This window comes from Macrobrachium nipponense, chromosome 2 (genome assembly GCF_015104395.2).
Source record: "Macrobrachium nipponense isolate FS-2020 chromosome 2, ASM1510439v2, whole genome shotgun sequence".
NCBI classification, from domain to species: domain Eukaryota; kingdom Metazoa; phylum Arthropoda; class Malacostraca; order Decapoda; family Palaemonidae; genus Macrobrachium; species Macrobrachium nipponense.
In genome coordinates, this window is record NC_087201.1 from 117617676 (window position 1) to 117637675 (window position 20000).

At 35.1% G+C, this 20000-nt stretch overlaps 1 protein-coding gene across 1 annotated transcript in view; it reads left to right on the forward strand.

Moving 5' to 3' along the window:
- Nucleotides 1-20000, forward strand: part of LOC135221502 (uncharacterized) — a 54795-nt gene that overhangs the window by 30321 nt on the left and 4474 nt on the right. The window lies entirely within an intron of this gene.

Here is a 20000-nt window from a genome sequence, read left to right on the forward strand (position 1 = left end):
TCGGCCCATCTAGCGGGTCTCTATTATTTGAGTTTTAGGTTTTAGCCTTTTACTAGGTCTAACTTACCTATGTCATAACTTTTCAGAAAATCATTAAACATTTTGATTTATTCAGTGAGGATCGTGGAATGATTCTAAATTTTAACATTCTCTCAACATGCTTTCAAACATTAGGATGTCAAAATTCGGAGCGAAATGGAGGAAAACAACAGAGGAGAAAAGTGCACTGTAGAAGTGCAAGCTATGCACAACTCGTGCAGAGACTTCAAGAAAATACGAGACATAAATCATGGAGTCTCCTTTCTAGGATGATGTTGACCCTCCATCTATCAGGATAAAGGATTCCTGAAACAAGTTATTCATCTGGAACAAGGCCACAGGAGCCATTGACTTGAAATTCAAGCTTCCATAGACTATGGTGCTGATTAGGAAGTAACAGAGGGTAAAAGGAAATACACAAAGAAGAGATCTCACTTATCAAAAAGAAAAATGAAATGAGTAAATTCATTCATAGATAAATTGTATTAAAACGCAATGAGAACAGCAGTAGGGAAGTCATGCAAGGTATCTTTGCTTGAAATGTTGAAGTTCCAACGGTGTGAGGAAGAACGGAGGACCTCTGGGACTGAAGTTCGGCAGCGAGGCACATTTGCTCCATATTAGTGCTGCTGTTACTTTCGGCAGGAAATGTGAATATGAAATTAGGAAACAGAAACTGTATTGTAGGAAAGGCAATACAAAAGTGACCTAAAACAGGTTGCACTGATTTTATCACTGTTATCAATATACTACAAGGCCTTATGAACAATACCTAACTATCGTGTGGCATTTGTTGAAACTTTCATTGGTAAGATATGAGTCAAAAGTTACCCTCAGAATAGTTAATACTTCAGACTCATTCAGCAATGTGCCATCCACCTGGAGGGGAGGATGGGGTGGAAAATCTGTATGGGATCTGCTTATCAATGGGGTTTTTGTTTTACTGGAGTTTAGCCTCATAACCCACAGAGTGCATCAGGGGTGGTAAACCTGCGGCCTTGTGGGCCATCAAATGCGTCCTTCTGCAGCTTTCAGAGGTAAATCTTAATTACCATAAAACCAATAAATACCAATTAAAATTGAAAACCACAATGTTAGAGCCCGATATCAAAATGCTGTCTCAAAAGAAGCAGTATCAAAGACGTAATTAATTTGTGTAAAGGTAAGTAAACTATTTGTCATATTATTTTTACTCCTGTCTTTCTATTAAATGAAAAAGAAAAAAGGTTCAAAATAACAAAACACCAGTCACCTATTGAATGCGGCCTCTATGAGGGACTATGAATTTCAGTGTTATGAACATAACGGTCCCCCAACCCTGGACTACACCATTCACTAATCCGATCCATCGTCCCAAGTCATTTATAATTAAAACAGCGTATGTCACTGAAAATTTTTATGTCACCTTAACTTAATCTTTCGTTCCTGTTGGTAAGATATTATTCCAAGGTCTACAGTAACTGTGACCTTTGAATAATATCCCCCTAATCATAAACGAGAGAAAAAAATTAAGCCGACATAAAATCTTTTATGATATACTACTGTTCCAACACTGTTGAATGAATTACTCACGAAGCATTTAGTGAGTAAAAATAGGTATGGACGTTATGTTTAAAAACTGCACTATTCCAATGTATCAGTAACATCATAATTTGTATTAGCTCTCTTTCGAATGTTATGTGTTCAAATTTCTGCCTTAATTACTGCCAAATGATGCCTCAGCTACTAAACCTACATAAGGGATTAACAATGACACAATACTCTTGTTTTCTTGCGATACAAAAGCAAAGCGTGAGACTCTGCAAAGCATTTTAGAAACACGTGATCATTACCAATGTTTTCATACTCGTTCATTTATCCTTTCTTTTTCATTCGCCCGTTACTGGATAAAGGTCTTCAACAACCCCTAGTACTAGTTTTATACTTTCACAATTTAGCAGACAGATGAAGGACAGGGCAGCGGAAGAAGTGAAGAGAACCTAAAAGAAATAACAAATCCGAACAAACACCTAAAATCAGGGAATCATAGCATTTTTAATGATGGGACAAGAGAGGCTAAGGTACAAAAGAGACGTCTGACGCAAAGTTCTAAGAAATACCGTTCTGTCGAGATAAACACTTTTGGAGATACTAAAACTGGCGGAATTACAGTAACGAGAAAGCCACCAAATACTATACTTAAGGAAATTGATATTTATTATTATCATAATATCAAAATCATAGTTTTCTTGTGCAATTCCGCATTTGGACGTCATGCCACGCTTTTGTAATTTATGGAGCTTCATCAGTGCTTTCAAGATTTCGGTGAGAGTCACTGTTAAGTCCCCTAGATCGGAGAGAGAGAGAGAGAGAGAGAGAGAGAGAGAGAGAGAGAGAGAGAGCTCACAAAACAACGGTCATCAGAACGTCCTCGAAAACAAGACAAAGATCACATAGTTGCGAGGAGAGAGGGAGAAAGAGCAAATTCAGCAGTCGAATGGTGGGGATGGCTATAAAATGGGACTCAGAGTTCAAAAACGTCTGCCAATGTGATAAGTATCGTGACTCAAATAGTCTTTTACTTTTTCTTACACGAATGCCAGAGCATGACTAGCACACGTACCCATATACTCTGTGTCAACTTTTTCTCTCTCTCTTTTTTGTAGCATCTAGCTACCGTTTCATTTTATGGCATGTCAATGAAAAAAAAAGCCACAAGCAAAGTAATAAGATCCGTCTCCACAAAAAAAAAAAAAAAAAAAAAAAAATGTTGCAAGATTTACAAAACCCAAACGATTGATAATAATCAGTGAAGGGTTTTCACCTTATCTTGCCGAGACAAAAATGCAGACAGGAACAAAAACAAAAGCTCTTCGGGTGACTAAATATAAGACTTTTATGTTCATGCCATGGCCACTGCTAACAGCGAACTCCAAATTCCATAAGAGCAACCCACAGATATCCTTGGGAGCATTAAATAGCAGCCTTAAATAACTATTACGATGGCTACACGTTTATGAGGTTGAGCCTTATCAAAAGGCTAATCATGTGGGTTTTGTCTGCCTGTAATTACAAGAAAAATGACAGCGTGCATAAATTCCACGTAGAACCCTCTATTCTCTGTTTTATCATCATTTTTATGATATGAAATTACTCTTGCACAATTCATCTACGAAATATTTCATGAAGTCTATGAAATGCAGTCATAATCAAACAGACGGTTAGAGAGAGAGAGAGAGAGAGAGAGAGAGAGAGAGAGAGAGAGAGAGAGAGAGAGAGAGTTCATGAAGGCCTTACAAAGCTTTTCCAGATTGGGGGTGCGTAGCACGATCTATTATTAAGTTTTACCCCATTCCCACTACCGCCAATAACAGACCATTCCACTAATGCCTTGGATCATTTCAATGCAGCCAACTTCCACAAGTAACACCAACTATGCAATAGACTGTAGATCATCGTTATCGTTTTTTTTTTCTCCAGCAATCTCTCGTAAAAAATGACATCTCAAGAATAAACACACACAAGACGTGGTGATGATAAGGGGTCACCATAGGAGGGGGGAGGGGGGTTAAGTTCCAGTCAGTATTGAGTAACACGCAATGGTGTGTGTGACTACACTTGTCTGCAATGAAACGGAGTATGACAGAGTGTATTGGGGAATTAGATGTCACGTGAGAGTGACAATGAAATACAGCGCAGCCGAGAGAGTCAATGAACTAAGTGAGTAACCGAGCTAATAATACCTGAGGAGTATACCTCTCTCTCTCTCTCTCTCTCTCTCTCTCTCTCATGAGATGTATGGCAGGCCATCCAGAACAAAAAACTTCCATAAACTTTAGCAAGAATATTAAGAAGATGGAGAAGAAGAATACGAGCGACGAAGGATGGACGGGGAACAAAAATTAAACACAGAGGATAGGGGTAGGTGAGGAGAGGAAGAGTCGCCCACCTTAATTACCCATAAAATACTTCCGTGCTGGCCATGTTAATCAGACGCGGTGTCCAAACAAGCACTTACTAATCAAATGGTTTAACTTCATATATCATAAGACAAATGCAGAGCACGTATTACTGTGTAGTATGTTTTGAAATCCAAAAGGGCCTTCTATTATTACCCTAAGACCATTCTGTATCATTCAGCGAGATGAGACTGCTTCGTTTTCACCTTTGTAATGGTTACGGTATAAGCCACAGTAGCAGTTTGGCACCGTTGCCAGTAGGACTATGCCACTACTCATCGGAAGAGAGAATCCACAAACACAGGGACTGCAAAACCTACTTCTGTTGCTTCTGATAAGAGATGGAATGTTTCAGCAGGCTTCTTGTTGGCCTACTTCCCCTTGCCTTCCTTAACTTGCTAATAGGCACATCTTACTCTTGCCTGCTACACAAAGGGAGCCACTGGCCAAATAAGCATTTGACGTACTCATCATCTGGTCACTGGACCATCTCTCGTCGCGTCTTTTACCGAATCCTTTCTTCCATTCCCGTTCGCAGCTTCCTACTTTCATTTCGACAAAGTAAAAGTTGCTGCTGAGCAGCTTTTACCTCATGCAATTCCCTGGATCGTGTCATGTTTAACTTTCTTCTCATCATATTTGAATCCTCTTTCCCTTTTCCCAGCAAGTAGTCTGGATAGACCGCCTCCTCATCGACTTCTTCATAAGCTATTGCAATTAACCATTTCTGCTTTCAGTCTTATCTTATTCCCAACAACCTCCGTTTCTGTTGAATTATTTTTCACATGGCTACCGAGTTTGCATCGGTTGGTCTCTCTACATCAACTGAATGATTTCTTAATGAAATAGCAGACTTGAAATTCCATTCAAACTTTAACCTTCTCACTTTCTTTTCCTCTCCCAATATTGCGTTATTTTTCTCACAACGGTTCTTTGACATCTTCCAGTTTACTTTGAGCTTTGTCTATCGAGATTTTTCGGATCTACATTTCCTTTCACAATACAGAGAAATTAAAAGAAAAAAAAGCAGAGGACTGCTAGACAGATCAGATGATGGCAGTTAGGGGAACACGGCTCGTATTCCGCGTTAATCAGATTCCCGACGCTGAATCCACCCTTCTACAGCGGCAAAATATGTCTTCACTACTATGTCCATAAAAACTATAATAATTAATATTAATACACACATACACACACACTCATTTATACACACATATATATATATATATATATATATATATATATATATATATATATACATATATACATATATATATATATATATATATATATATATATATATATATATAAAACATCGTAGAACAAATGTAAAATTAATGTCCATTTTTACCTGTCACATATGATGCCTAACCATTTGTCAAATTGGCCATTGCACGGAATATTTTCATGTTAATGCATTATCGATTATCTATGTCAACTGTTGCAGACCTGTATTTTTACGCTTTCAGAGATTAAAAACATTACACACATTCACACGCTCATATATATATATATATATATATATATATATATATATATATATATTATATATACATATATATATATATATATATATATATATATATATTATAACTACATACACACATAAATATATATATATATATATATATATATATATATATATATATATATATATATATTTTATATCCAATGTAGCACGAAGGAACACGTGCTTGAGAATATCGTTAAATCCACGGTAGAAAGGTAAGTGAAACAGAGACTTAGCATAAGTACTTTCGCAGTATATTCTACATTTTCGAGTTCACACTGAATATAGTGGAAGTTGATAGACCTTTATATACAAAAACAGAAAGAGGGGGCGGGGTTACAGTTTGTTAATCTGTACGGTGAGTTCATCAAGCAAAAGCGATAAAAAAAGAAGATCAAGGTCTAATCAAGGATGGAGATTTAAAGTCCTTGTTGATGAGCATTCAATAAAAATGGACTCCAATAGAGTCCTTTTTCGGTGATCTTGGCCCCGCAGATTATCGAGGCATTATCCCAGTTAATAGCGTGGCCTGTCTTAAGCCATGATCCACAATGCCATTATTTGTTAATTCTCTTGACATCGCATATTTGTGCTGAGAGGCATCTTACCAATGGTTTTTTGGAAGTTTGCCCAATATAAATCTTATTACATTCTTTACAAGGAATACTGTATACAATATTGTTTGAATTTGGCGGGCTACTCTTAATTAGTATACTTCCCAAAATATTATCATATTTAAATACTAAGTTAATATCAATAGTTTTTAAAATGGGTACAGCAGGAATGAAATTCGGATGAAATGGTATACAGAGAATATTCTTAAATTCTTTTTTAATACTGATTGGATTATAACATCTTTGCTTTATTTTTACAGTTCCAAAAATTATGGAGGATATCATGATGAATCTCCTATTTTATCAATAATTCTAAACTCATCTTCTAAAAATTCCGGACTGCAAATTCTAAGAGCTCTGAGATACATATTGGAAAATGTTGACATCTTAATTTGTTTAGAATGGTTAGAGCAAAAATTAATATATGAGAAGTTATTTGTTGGTTTCCCATATACTTTAAAACTAAAATTTGTGTTATTTCTGATAACTAAGACATCCAAAAATGGTATACAATTATTTTCTTCATATTTTTTTGTGAATTTTATGGATGGCACAAGATTATTAATTGTATGCAGGAAATCAGGAATATTTACATTTTCTTTTATGATAAAAAACACCTCAGAAAATAAATTTCTTGGAATAAGTCTAGATTAAAATAATAGACAAGAGTGGCGAAGGTGGGTTACCCATGGCCATACCAAATTTCTGTTCATGAAAATTATAATTGAAAGTGAATTTGAAATTTTTTATGCAAAGGGATACCAAATTAACACACCTTAGTAGGTAAATCTAGATTATAAGAGTTCAAATGTTGTGAATAAAGATTGGAGAACAGTGCTACTGAACAAAATTTATAATAACTTTAGATTTAAACTAAACAAACTAGTGCATCACCTGAATCACAAATTAAAAACCCTCATTGAGATAAGTGACTGAAATAACAAACAAAGATGATTGTGTAATAAACCTTTCAAGTACAGAAAATGTAAATATTCCAGATTGCCTACATACAGTTAATAATCTTGTACCATCCATAAAATTCACAATAGAATATGAAGAAAATAATTGTATACCATTGTTGGGGGTCTTAGTCATTAGAAATAACACCAATTTTAGTTTTATAGTATATAGGAAACACGCGAATAACTTGTCATATCATTTTTACTCTAACTACACTAGACAAATTAAGAAGTCAACATTTCCTATTATGCTGCGGAGCTCTTAGAATTTGTAGTCCGCAATTTTGAGAAGATGAGTTTAAAATTATTAATAAAATAGGAGATTCATTCTGTTACCCTCCACATTTTATGGAACTCTGTAAAAATATATGACAAGTTATTCGTGTGTTTCCTATATACTGTAAAACTAAAATTGGTGTTATTTCTAATGACTAAGACCCCCAATGAAGCAATAAAGCAAAAAAAGACAATTACAATCCAATCAGTATTAACAAAGAATTTAAGAATATTCTTTGTATACCATTTAATGTAATAAGATTTATATTGAGCAAACTTATAAAGAACTTAAAGATGCTCTCAGCACAAATATGCCATATCAAGAGGATTAACAAATAATGGCATTGTGGATCACTGGCTTAAGACAGTGATTAACTGGGATAATGCCTCGATAATCTGCAGGGTCAAATAACACCGAAAAACGAATCTGTTGGAGTCCATTCTTACTGAAGCCTCATCAACAAGGAATTTAAATCTCCATCCTGGATTATACCTTCATCCTCTTCCCTTATCTTTTTTGCTTAAAGAACTCACTGCCCAGATTAACAAACTGTAACCTCGCCCCCTCTTCCAGATTTTGTATATAACGGTCTGTCAACTTCTATTATATTCAGCGTGAACTTGAAAATGTAGAATATACTGCGAATATACTTGTTCTGAGTCCCTGTTTCACTTACCTTTCAACCGTGGATTTAAGGATATACCTGTATATATATATATATATATATATATATATATAATATATATATATATATATATATATATATATATTCACATATATATATTAGGGCTTTTGCCTTGTATGATAAGGCGCCCTATGAGGTAATGTTAGACTAGCGATAATCTATACGCTAAGTCGGTTGGTATTGCACTTCCATCTTCAATGGAGTGTCTGGGGTTTTGTAGATCACTTACGAAGTCGGTATTATCTTTACGACGATGTGTTAAACTCATGGTTCGGTGAGGTTCTTGTAGAAAACACAAGGTATAAAAATAGTATATTCTTCTGAAGTTTTACATGATGAAGATCAGGTATGATCGTACAAGTCTTCTATGACGATAGCTTGATCGCTTCTGCCAATGATGATGGCTAATCCTATTCCTCTACATGATAAAAGCTTAGGTAAAGAGGTACAGGTCTTCTAATGACGATAGCTAACTCTGTTCTGCCTGTCTACCATCTCTGTTACAAGTTATGAAGGAACAGACAGTAGTTCGAACATATGAACATACTATCAGATGACATAGTTTCATACGAACACACAATCGAATGAGACACGCTACAGATCACGTAGGCCGTTTGAATAATAGGTCGGGGTGGTAGTTGTCTCAAGCAGGAGCTTGGACTAATGTTTATAAACAATTGAATGACTACAGGTGACGGCATGTTATCTTAGCTTACATACTTATTGTATACGTCATCTTTAGCGTCTCTAGTCTGATCACATTCCTGCAAGCAATCTTGGTTGACCTCTTTAGTTTTAGACTTTTATATATATGGACTAACATTCCATATTTTTATTATGTAAACACTTACATTAGCTCGGTCAGCTACCAAAACCAACTACTGAATATTACTCAAACTTGACTTGCATTTGACTTATAGGAGTGTGATACAGACACTATGTGAATATATATATATAAGTAAATAAAAATTCATGGTGTACATGAATTGGATTCAAGTAATAAAATATAAAACAATGATATTGGTAAATAATAGTGATCACATGATATATAATGATACAGTTTTTCACTTCATCTCTTTAAGATACTTATGCTACAGAAAATACTAATGTACTCTGATAATTGCATAGAATGAAGATTAACATGATAAAAATCATATTTTAACTGATAAAAATTTTCATATATGAATTGATAACATTATTAATGTTTATTCTGATTGATTCGTTGATTTTCATGCTAAATGTTATATATCTGATTCATTAATTCATATACTAACTCATAAATAACTGCAGGATAATGGTAAGAATATAAGGTAACAGATTGACTATTAGGCTACCTGATTTGTTTATACATATGTATAGGGATTTATATAATTATGATTAATATATGTGCACTTTAATAGATTCCTATTGCGTACACGCAAAGATATAGTTAGATTCTGTTATTTATGATCATTTATATATAGATTCCTAGTGCGTACACGCAAAAATATATTTCGATTCTGTTATTTATGATCATTTATATATAAGAGATTCCTATTGCGTACACGCAAAGATATATTTAGATTTAGCATGAAAATCAACGAATCAATCAGAATAAACATTAATAATGTTATCAATTCATATATGAAAATTTTTTATCAGTTAAAATATGATTTTTATCATGTTAATCTTCATTCTATGCAATTATCAGAGTACATTAGTATTTTCTGTAGCATAAGTATCTTAAAGAGATGAAGTGAAAAACTGCCACCAAATATTAGGGCTTTTGCCTTGTATGATAAGGCGCCCTATGAGGTAATGTTAGACTAGCGATAATCTATACGCTAAGTCGGTTGGTATTGCACTTCCATCTTCAATGGAGTGTCTGGGGTTTTGTAGATCACTTACGAAGTCGGTATTATCTTTACGACGATGTGTTAAACTCATGGTTCGGTGAGGTTCTTGTAGAAAACACAAGGTATAAAAATAGTATATTCTTCTGAAGTTTTACATGATGAAGATCAGGTATGATCGTACAAGTCTTCTATGACGATAGCTTGATCGCTTCTGCCAATGATGATGGCTAATCCTATTCCTCTACATGATAAAGCTTAGGTAAAGAGGTACAGGTCTTCTAATGACGATAGCTAACTCTGTTCTGCCTGTCTACCATCTCTGTTACAAGTTATGAAGGAACAGACAGTAGTTCGAACATATGAACATACTATCAGATGACATAGTTTCATACGAACACACAATCGAATGAGACACGCTACAGAATCACGTAGGCCGTTTGAATAATAGGTCGGGTCGTAGTCTCAAGCAGGGAGCTTGGACTAATGTTTATAAAAACAATTGAATGACTACAGGTGACGGCATGTTATCTTAGCTTACATACTTATTGTATACGTTCATCTTTAGCGTCTCTAGTCTGATCACATTCCTGCAAGCAATCTGGTTGACCTCTTTAGTTTTAGACTTTTATATATATTGGACTAACATTCCATATTTTTATTATGTAAACACTTACATATAATATGTATATATATATTATATATATATATATATATATATGTATATATTTATATATAATCATAAATATATACGAAAATATATATATATATGAAGATAAAAGAAGGCCCTCCATATAAAAAAAACTAAACTTTTATTTTAACCTAGTGATCAGGGGGAGCACATTTTTATATTACACTCATTTGTATTAAAGTAAAAGAATTTCATTAAGGTATTTATTATTCTATATATATAGAAAGGATATTTAATTATATATATAGATATGTATATATATATATATAAATATATATTTAGAATATATATAATAATTAATTATATATGAATATATATAAATAAAATATATATATCTTTATATTTATATATATATATATATATCTATATATATATATATATATTACATGAAAGATAAAAGGCCCATAAAACCCCACTATGTTACCCAGTGAGCCAGAAGCAACTTTTTTATATATACTATTTTTGTATTAAGTAAAAGGGACAAATTTTTCATATATTATATATATATATATACATAAATTATATATATATATATATAATATATATATTAATATATATATATAATGATGTGGGAGTGTGTCTATCAAATATAGTATTGTGAAATGAGGCTTTCTTTTTTAAAACATGTCACCTACTTACGTCTCTCTCATGGTGTCAGATCACGCGCCCCAGTACCTCAGTGATTTCAAGCAGGACCATCCATCCTTCTTATTTATAAAAGGAAACCTTAATTGAAAATCCTAGTGCAGGAACATCAAAAGCGCTTGACCGCAAGTGTCCCCAATTTCTGAAAATAGCCTCAGTGGAAGAATAGTTAAAATGTTTTGCAAAAGGAAGCTATTCTTAGGTCGTTGTCATTTGGGATGAATAATTAGGTCCATTTTCTTTAGTCAGGCACTTTCCGCTTTACAGAATTAGACCATCGTCATTCATGCACGAGTCGGCTTTTATTGGGATTTCTTTTTAGCTGGAGTAGACGAGAGAGAGAGAGAGAGAGAGAGAGAGAGAGAGAGAGAGAGAGAGAGAACGGTTCTCCTTCCTCAATAAAATACGTAATGTTCTTTTGCATGTGCTTGGTTAATGGCGAGAGTTTTGCCACAACTGTGGAAAGAACACAAATGAAAATACCACTAAAACTAAACACTATTTTCATGCTGTGAGTTGATCTGATAATTTTTATTACAAAATATTTATAAATTCAGATGTAACATTATATTCCAAATACAGCATCCTGATGGTTAAGAGGACGAATGGAAACTACAATCAAATGCATGTAACTGGGATACAGAAATTAATTTTGTAAGTGCTTAACGTAATCATAGAAAAAATAAATTCCAGCTAATTACATTTTTGTGGCTTCACCCACAGGTACATGGTTGCTAGTTAGCTGCTATGCAATGAATGCAGTATATTTATTCCTTAGTGGAATTCATTCATAATTTAATAATCTGAGTGACTAATAACCAGGATTTTCAGGAATCAGTCAGGAGTATGATTGCCAGGAATCCGTATAAGGAGAAGGACTATTTTCTAGCAAAAAAATAGTTCAGTAACTAAATAAAATAAAAAATGGCCTAAAAAATGGACAGTTACTCAAAAAGAGCTTCTAGGACAACCTAAACTCATAAATATTGTTGAGGAAATCTTAAATTAATATTATTCGTTTTAATGATTTAAAAAAAAATTGAGATGTGATAATTTCTTATTAGTTAGTCTTAGCAATGAACTGGGTAAAGCGCTGGTCTCTTAACTCAAAGGTGGTAGGTTCGAATCCTGTCGGTGCTAGTTAAATGAACGCATCATTTTGAATCTATTCGTCTTGCCTGCAGTCCCGACTCATACCAGGCTATCGGGTACTAACAAATAGGAACAAGAGGGTAGACGGATCAAACAAGCACTCTGGGTATGAATGCACAACGTGTAAAGGGCCCCATACACTGAACGATTGTCTGAACGACTGTCTGTATCGTTCGCAAAAACATTGTGTATGGGCTTGTCTGAATGCAAAAGTGGGCGGAGCTTCGTGATCTGAACTATCTTAGCGGGAATCTGTCACGACCAGGTTGCTGTTTTGCGACTTATGTCAGTCATGCACGGGTCGTTCAATGTAGTATGTTTGTATGCCGATATCACGCTATGGCGCACGTCTCTTCTAGAGATGATGCCATGTCTTCCCGAAACAAAATCTTTGCCTAGACTGTAATTGGTGCGGAGATCGTTCGTACTGTCTGAATATTGTGTGTGTTTGTCGATAACGACAATCGTTCAGTGTATGGGGCCCTTAAGAGTTTTTCACTGTGGGCAGTAGGTGCCAAATTTTCAGCCTCCTGGGAGTTTCCATTAAATGGACTCGGAAAAAAAAACTCTGAAAGGTGAATCGTTTGACGGGGTCTGAGTTCAACCTCCTTTACGCTATTGACTGAGCTTCATTTATTACTGTAAACTTTTCATCATTCTGATCACCACCTTCGTTACTTTTCGTTATAGGTAGTACATAGCTCGTAACATGACACACACACACGCAGAGGAGAGAGAGAGAGAGAGAGAGAGAGAGAGAGAGAGAGATAGATTATTATATACTAACGTCACAGCAGCGATCCTCGATGTTAGGAAAGACAGAAATATAGACTGAGACAGGTGGGTGGACTGACTGAATACTATGAACTAACGTCACAACAACGATCACCAATGGAGAGAGAGAGAGAGAGAGAGAGAGAGAGAGAGGAGAGAATAATCAACCGTCGTCTCCCAGTCATTTCTTACGTTTGTTATTTTTACTTCTTGATGATGACCCTCATTTCATTTCCCATAAATATTGTGTCATTCTTGTTGTAATAGTCCTGTTTATGTTGGGTTCTAAGAATTATACTTTATTATTTTGATGTCCCGAGTGTGGGTGGCCATCTATCATCCTTGTGCTTTAATGATTTCTTCTACTGAAATTAGCACTAGACTTCCGGCCCACTCATTCCCTCTCTCTCTCTCTCTCTCTCTCTCTCCCTGTTGATATGGTTGCAACTCTTCTCGATGTGTCTCCGTCAAATATATGATGAGCTAGACTCACTCTGTGTGTGTGTGTTAATATGTCAGCAGCAGCAGTGATTTAGTAACTTTTATAATCTAACATTATGTCAGTGCAGTGTACGAATATCGTTCATGTGCATGAATTAAAGGTCTGGATTTTACTTACTTCTTTATTACATCATGATGATACAACAATGCGAGTGTTCCGTGTCTATCGGCATTAGGCCCAATATTTTTCCTTCTCAAAGCTGTCCGTGTAGTAGGCTTCCAAAAAAGATTTAAAATAACACTTACTGCATGATCACATCATGGACAGGCAGAATTAGTATCGCTATCATACTATATTCTTTTACTTTGGGCAGGAAGGTATAGAAGGACAGCAGTGACACTAATAACTAATAAACGTGTGTGTGTGTCATTCAGTGGTGTATTAGTTTTCTATAAATTGATTTAATCCAAGTTTCAGCAATTTCAAGTGTGTGCGGGACTGTTCATTGTCTTTTGTTGGGCTCCCACACTGTTAACAGAAACACGCGCACACAATATACCTATATTTATATATATATATATAAAATATAATATTTATATATATATATATATATATATCATATAAATATATTATTTATATACATATATATAATATATATATATATTTTATATATATATATATTATATATATATATATATATATTAACAATATATATATTTATATATATATATATATATATATATATATAATATATATTTATATAATATATTATATATATAATATAATATATTATAATTATATATATATATACAGGGTTTTTCGAAATTAGAGCCCCCCCTCTACAGCATAAACTAAAATTGATATGGACAAAAACAAAAGTAATTCAGAATAGATATTTATTTAAGTTTCTCTCTGAGTATTTAATATTTTGTGTGGCCTTCATCTGCCTGTACCCCAGCCTACATTCTTGAGGGGTATGATTTCAGCAAATCACAAAAAAGCTGAGACTCAAACTCTATTACCCTGAGCACTTCGGTCACCTCTCTTCGCAGGTCGTCGAGGCTTGGTATATCATCATAATTCACTGTGCGCGCTTCAACACGATCCTTTAGGATTCTACCAATGTTTTCTCACACATTAAAGTTAGGGGAGCTACCTGGAAAATCACTTGACAAGAAGAAATCGATATTACTGTTTCGAAGCAGCTCCTGTGTCTGAAGAGCCTTGAAACATGGTGCCTTATCATGCAAAAATGTGACTTCTTCAACAGATAACACATTTTCAGGATCTTTGAGGAAAGGAAATACTCCACCAGTAAGCGCAGTTTCTCTGAAGTAGTTTACTGAGCATGGTCAGAAGAGGCATTGAAGTGCCTAGAGTGTCCTGGTCATCAGAAGGTGGCAGAGACTTATCAAATCCCTGGCTACAAAAACCTGGCTCCAAGAAAAGTGTTTGCGTGCACTTCTGAGCTGAACGATCAAGTTACCGAGGAAGTGGATGGAGGCTGGCTTGGGTGCAAGGGGGCTACGGGGCCTAAAGAAGCTGTCGAGGGTATTCTAATGATAAGAACAATGATTCTCCATTTGCATGTACAACTAAGATGGAGTTGCAATGATCGTTATCAGACGCACTTGCACATAAGAAGACATGCATTAATTCGAAAGTTTTTGACCAGGTAAAGTCTTATCCTTCTCACCAGCCTAGTTGTTAGTGGGCAAGATAGATAAAATAGACCAGGTTCATCAATGTTGTAGATTTGACTTAAAAATAGGGCCTTTGTGTTTCTTATCAAGTCTTACAGCGTCTGCTGAATTTCCCCTACTCCCTCCTCAGTAACATCCAAGACTTTGCCACAAATCTTTTTGTTGGAAGACCATGTCGAATCATAAATGAAACAGCCAACCCTCAGGCGCCTTAAATCTGCAACGCCATGCAGACCTGCAAATTTCTTAGTAGCTGCAGACTTCACTTCAACCTTATACACAAGCACACCAGCCAACCTTCACGGTGTGTGCCACTGACCGGTCGGCCTCGATCCTCTCGACGATTTCCAGCATTTTTAAGGGTCTGCACCTTCCTGACCTTCTTAGGACGTGGTAGGGCCATACACAAAATACACAGTACCACACACACAGCAATAACAGTACCTACAGTACCTGCAATGCTGCAAGGACCACAACAAAAGCCACTTGTTTAGAGGAAAGCATCTCGACACATGATCACTCAGAAGATAAATAATGAGAAATGTCATGTAACTGGACAAGGAAGCGAAGTTCATTTTGCTACAAAGTGCATTGATACTCTTCTAATGTAGCCAATTAGAGAAGGAAAATTTTATGATGTTATCATGAAATACATATCTATCAGCCATTCAAAACCAAGACACATGATGACGAAATGATATATGTGTTTTCGCAAATAGCACAAATGTTTACACAAACATGAGTGCTCACTGACCCATGTCCCCTCTGCTAAATGATACTGTATTGAGAACAAATCTGTCTCAGGCAATGAAAGGTAATAAAGATAGGGGCGTGTGATGACTTGTGCAAGAAAGTAATGGCGTTGGGCCAATGGCAGTTGCAAAACCTCTCAAGAAGACAAATGCCCATGACCACCCATCCCTCCCCACCCATCTTAGCCCCCCACCATCACCCCAACAATAACCATTAGATAACGTAGAGTTCTGGATAGGGTGAAAATGTATAAATGAGGGACTATTGTACCATGATGTACTATTCTCCCACGAGTTGTGTAGCGGATATATCCAAGCCATCTGCATCTCCTTTTCAAAACATCATATACATAGTGAACTTTTGCAATACCCCTAATGTTATAATTTCTCACCACCAAGTTTTTTCTTAAAGGTTTATCCTTAATCAGACAAGATCTTTCAGACAGTTTCATCTTCATTCCCAGATTCATAGCCATACAGCAGTACATATCGGGCTAATCTAATTCAAATGATTATTTAGCCTGCCCATTATTTGATTTTCCTTTTCTATCTATGATAAAATTCGAATTCAAAAGAAACTAAATCTAATATCATTTATATATCAGAAAGCTCAACCTCATTATACGATCATTATTTCTATCTTTAATGTTTGCGGTGGCTATCTGATTAACGCAGCACCATCCGAGCAATCTAAAACTCAATCATTACTTTAATCTAAACCATCTCTGCCTTCTGCCTTCCTTCACCAACCACTTTTTCACCATAAAATGCATAACAAGCCAACAAGCACAGGTGACCTAACTCCCCTGTAACACCCTACTATTCCCTTGACAAGACTCCATCAACAGTAACCTGGCATCTACTTCGTTCATGAATTCTTTCAATAAACTTGACCAACTTGAAGGGAATGTCACAGTGACGCATGACCTTTCATAAATTTCTCAAATCCCATACACTAATGCACAATAGGTATTAAAACAAATATCTCATCGGAGTGACACTTGCTTTTCATAAACCAAGGTCCAATAATCACAAAGGTCACGTTGCCGACCTGACCACGAGAAGGCTACGATAGTGAGGATGGGATCTATTTCAGCTCAAATAAGTATATCTGAAAACGACAGGTATATGTACGTATGTATGAGAGGGAGTAGACTTTTAATCCTTCTCGTGGTCAGGTCGGCAACGTGACCTCTTTGTGATTATTGACCTGGGCTCGTTTCCCAGGACCGGACATCACAATTTCTTCTTCAAATTTCTTTGAACTTGGATCTTCAGGTAAAAAAGTGACCAGTAAATTCTACACACATATAATATATATATATATATATATATATATATATATATATATATATATATATATATATATATATATATACCCACACTCACGCAACTATGGTCGCCTCTTAACAGCCGAAGCAGCAAGCATAGCTATCTAGAAACCATTCCAAAATATCCGACAAGAGTCTGTTCATATCTTTCCCTCCAGCAGGAGGAGGAATACGGCAAGCAATCTGTACTCAGGTCTAAAGGTAATTTCAAAATTTCTCTCCACACAAGATGAAATAAACAGGTTGTAAATCCAGACTGTACATCGTAGTCGCTTGGAAAATGCCCCAGAGTGGTAAAACAGCAATAGCTGTGGTAAAAAAGAAGAAAAAACACACAATAAATGGAAGAAAAAAATCTCCGTATTTTTCATCAGACACTGAAGCATGAGAATCTAGAAAAACTCAGACATTATAAATATTGCTGCAAGATACTCATTGATGACACAAAACCAATTGCCTTTAACTAAAACTGAACAAGAAAAAGCTATGCCCTAAAAGTAATTAATATTATATATATTAATAATATATATATATATATATAATAAATACATACAATTAGAAACATTCAATTTCATATATATATAATTAATATATACATATATATATATATATATATATATATATATATATGATAGGGAATGTTTCTATGTGGTTCTGTATGTGTCCATATGTCTGTCGATACGTTTGTGCGCTGCAGAAATCCGAACCACTTGAACGATCTTGACAAAATTTGGCAGATTGTTAGGCAAACTACGTGGTTTAAACACCTTGTGTTAAGTACTACATTTGCAGCTCTAATGAACCACCTATTTTCCTGTAACTTTTTATTTACCCATGCACAACACACACACACACACACACACACACACACACATATATATATATATATATATATATATTATATATATATATATATATATGAAGGTAAGTCAAAAGTTACAAGAAAATAGGGGATTCATTAGAGCTACCAACATATATATATATAGATATATATATATATATATATATATATATATATATATATATAACACACACACACAACTATATATATATATATATATATATATATATATATATATATATATATATATATATATATATATTAGTTAACCAAACCACCCTTGCCCAGGTAATCTTTGAATGACAACGAATAAATCTCACTCTCTTTCCCCTTCAGTTGCATTGCCAGCATTTTTGACATTTTACATTTCACTACTTCTCGCCCTTCATTCCTATCAAGGCTGAACTTGGACTTGTAGGGCATCTGGAGTGTCTCTATTCATTCCAGCGACCTCAAAAACTATGGATCAGACTCTATTGTCTGTAGTTTTTGGTTATCTTTAAATGTCACCATCTTCCCACCCCTTCTCGCACCCCCTCTCCTACCAGGGCTGAACTTGGACTTAAAGGGTATTGAGAGTGTCACTATTTATTTCAGTGACTCAAAAACTTTGGATTAAACACTAATATCTGTATTTTCTGGGTTATTTTTACATTTCACTACCTTCCCAACCCTTTTTACCACACCCCCCTTCATACTGGGGGCTGAACTTGGACTTTAAGGGCTTCGGTAGTCACTATTCATTTCAGCAACCTTGAAAGCTATGGATTAGAAACTAATGTCGGTCATTTTCAATTATTTTTACATGTCACCCTCCCTTTTCCAATCCCCTCCTAGGACTGAACTTGGACTTAAAGGACATCAGGAGTGTGACTATTAATCTCAGCGACCTGTAAAACTACGGATTAAGCCCTGATATTTGTCTTTTCAATTATTTTTACATGTCACCCCCTCCTACCCCTCATCAACCCCCTTCCTATGAGGGCTGAACATGGACTTGAAGGCCATCCTGAGTGTCACTATTCATTCCAGCAACCACAATAACTATAGTTTAGATACTAAAATCTGACGTTTTCTTATTCTTTTTACATGTCACTACCTTCCAAACACCCTTCCTATTGGGGCTGAAATTGAACTTAAAGGGCAACAGAAATGTTGCTGTTCTTGTCAGCGACCTCAAAAACTATGGACTAGACCTTAATATCTGTTGTTTTCCGTAATTTTTACATTTTACATTTTAAGAGAGACATTAGCAGTGGCTTTCGTAAAAAATCGCTTTATTCTCCATTTTCATGTATGCAGAGACCGAGTGATGAATGAGCTATTATGCCACCTTTCTTATGAACGTGAATTATAGTTCACAACAATGGTCTCATTTTAATTCTGTTTTCACCATCACGTTTCCTGGTTTGATAATGACTAAAATTTAAAATCTGATCAAAATTGGCCAAGAAATGTGGATTTTATAGCGTTCATTATGACTAAACTACTTATTGATTTCCTCATTATATATATATATATATATTATCATATATTTATATATATAGATACGTATATATTATATAAAATTGGATGTTTGTATGTTTGTTCCCTATGGAGATTCGGACAGACAGATTGATCTAGAAAAAATTTGGCAAGTGGCCATCATTGGACTCAACTTTGATAATATGGTAGGTTTCAAACCCGTACCCACGTGACAGATGTACAAACACAATCATCACAATTAAAATTTTCGTTTTTAGTAGTTCCATCAGGTTTTCCCGTTCAGGTGCTTTATGGGTTAATGGTAATTTTTCACCTGACCGCTCCAGGTTT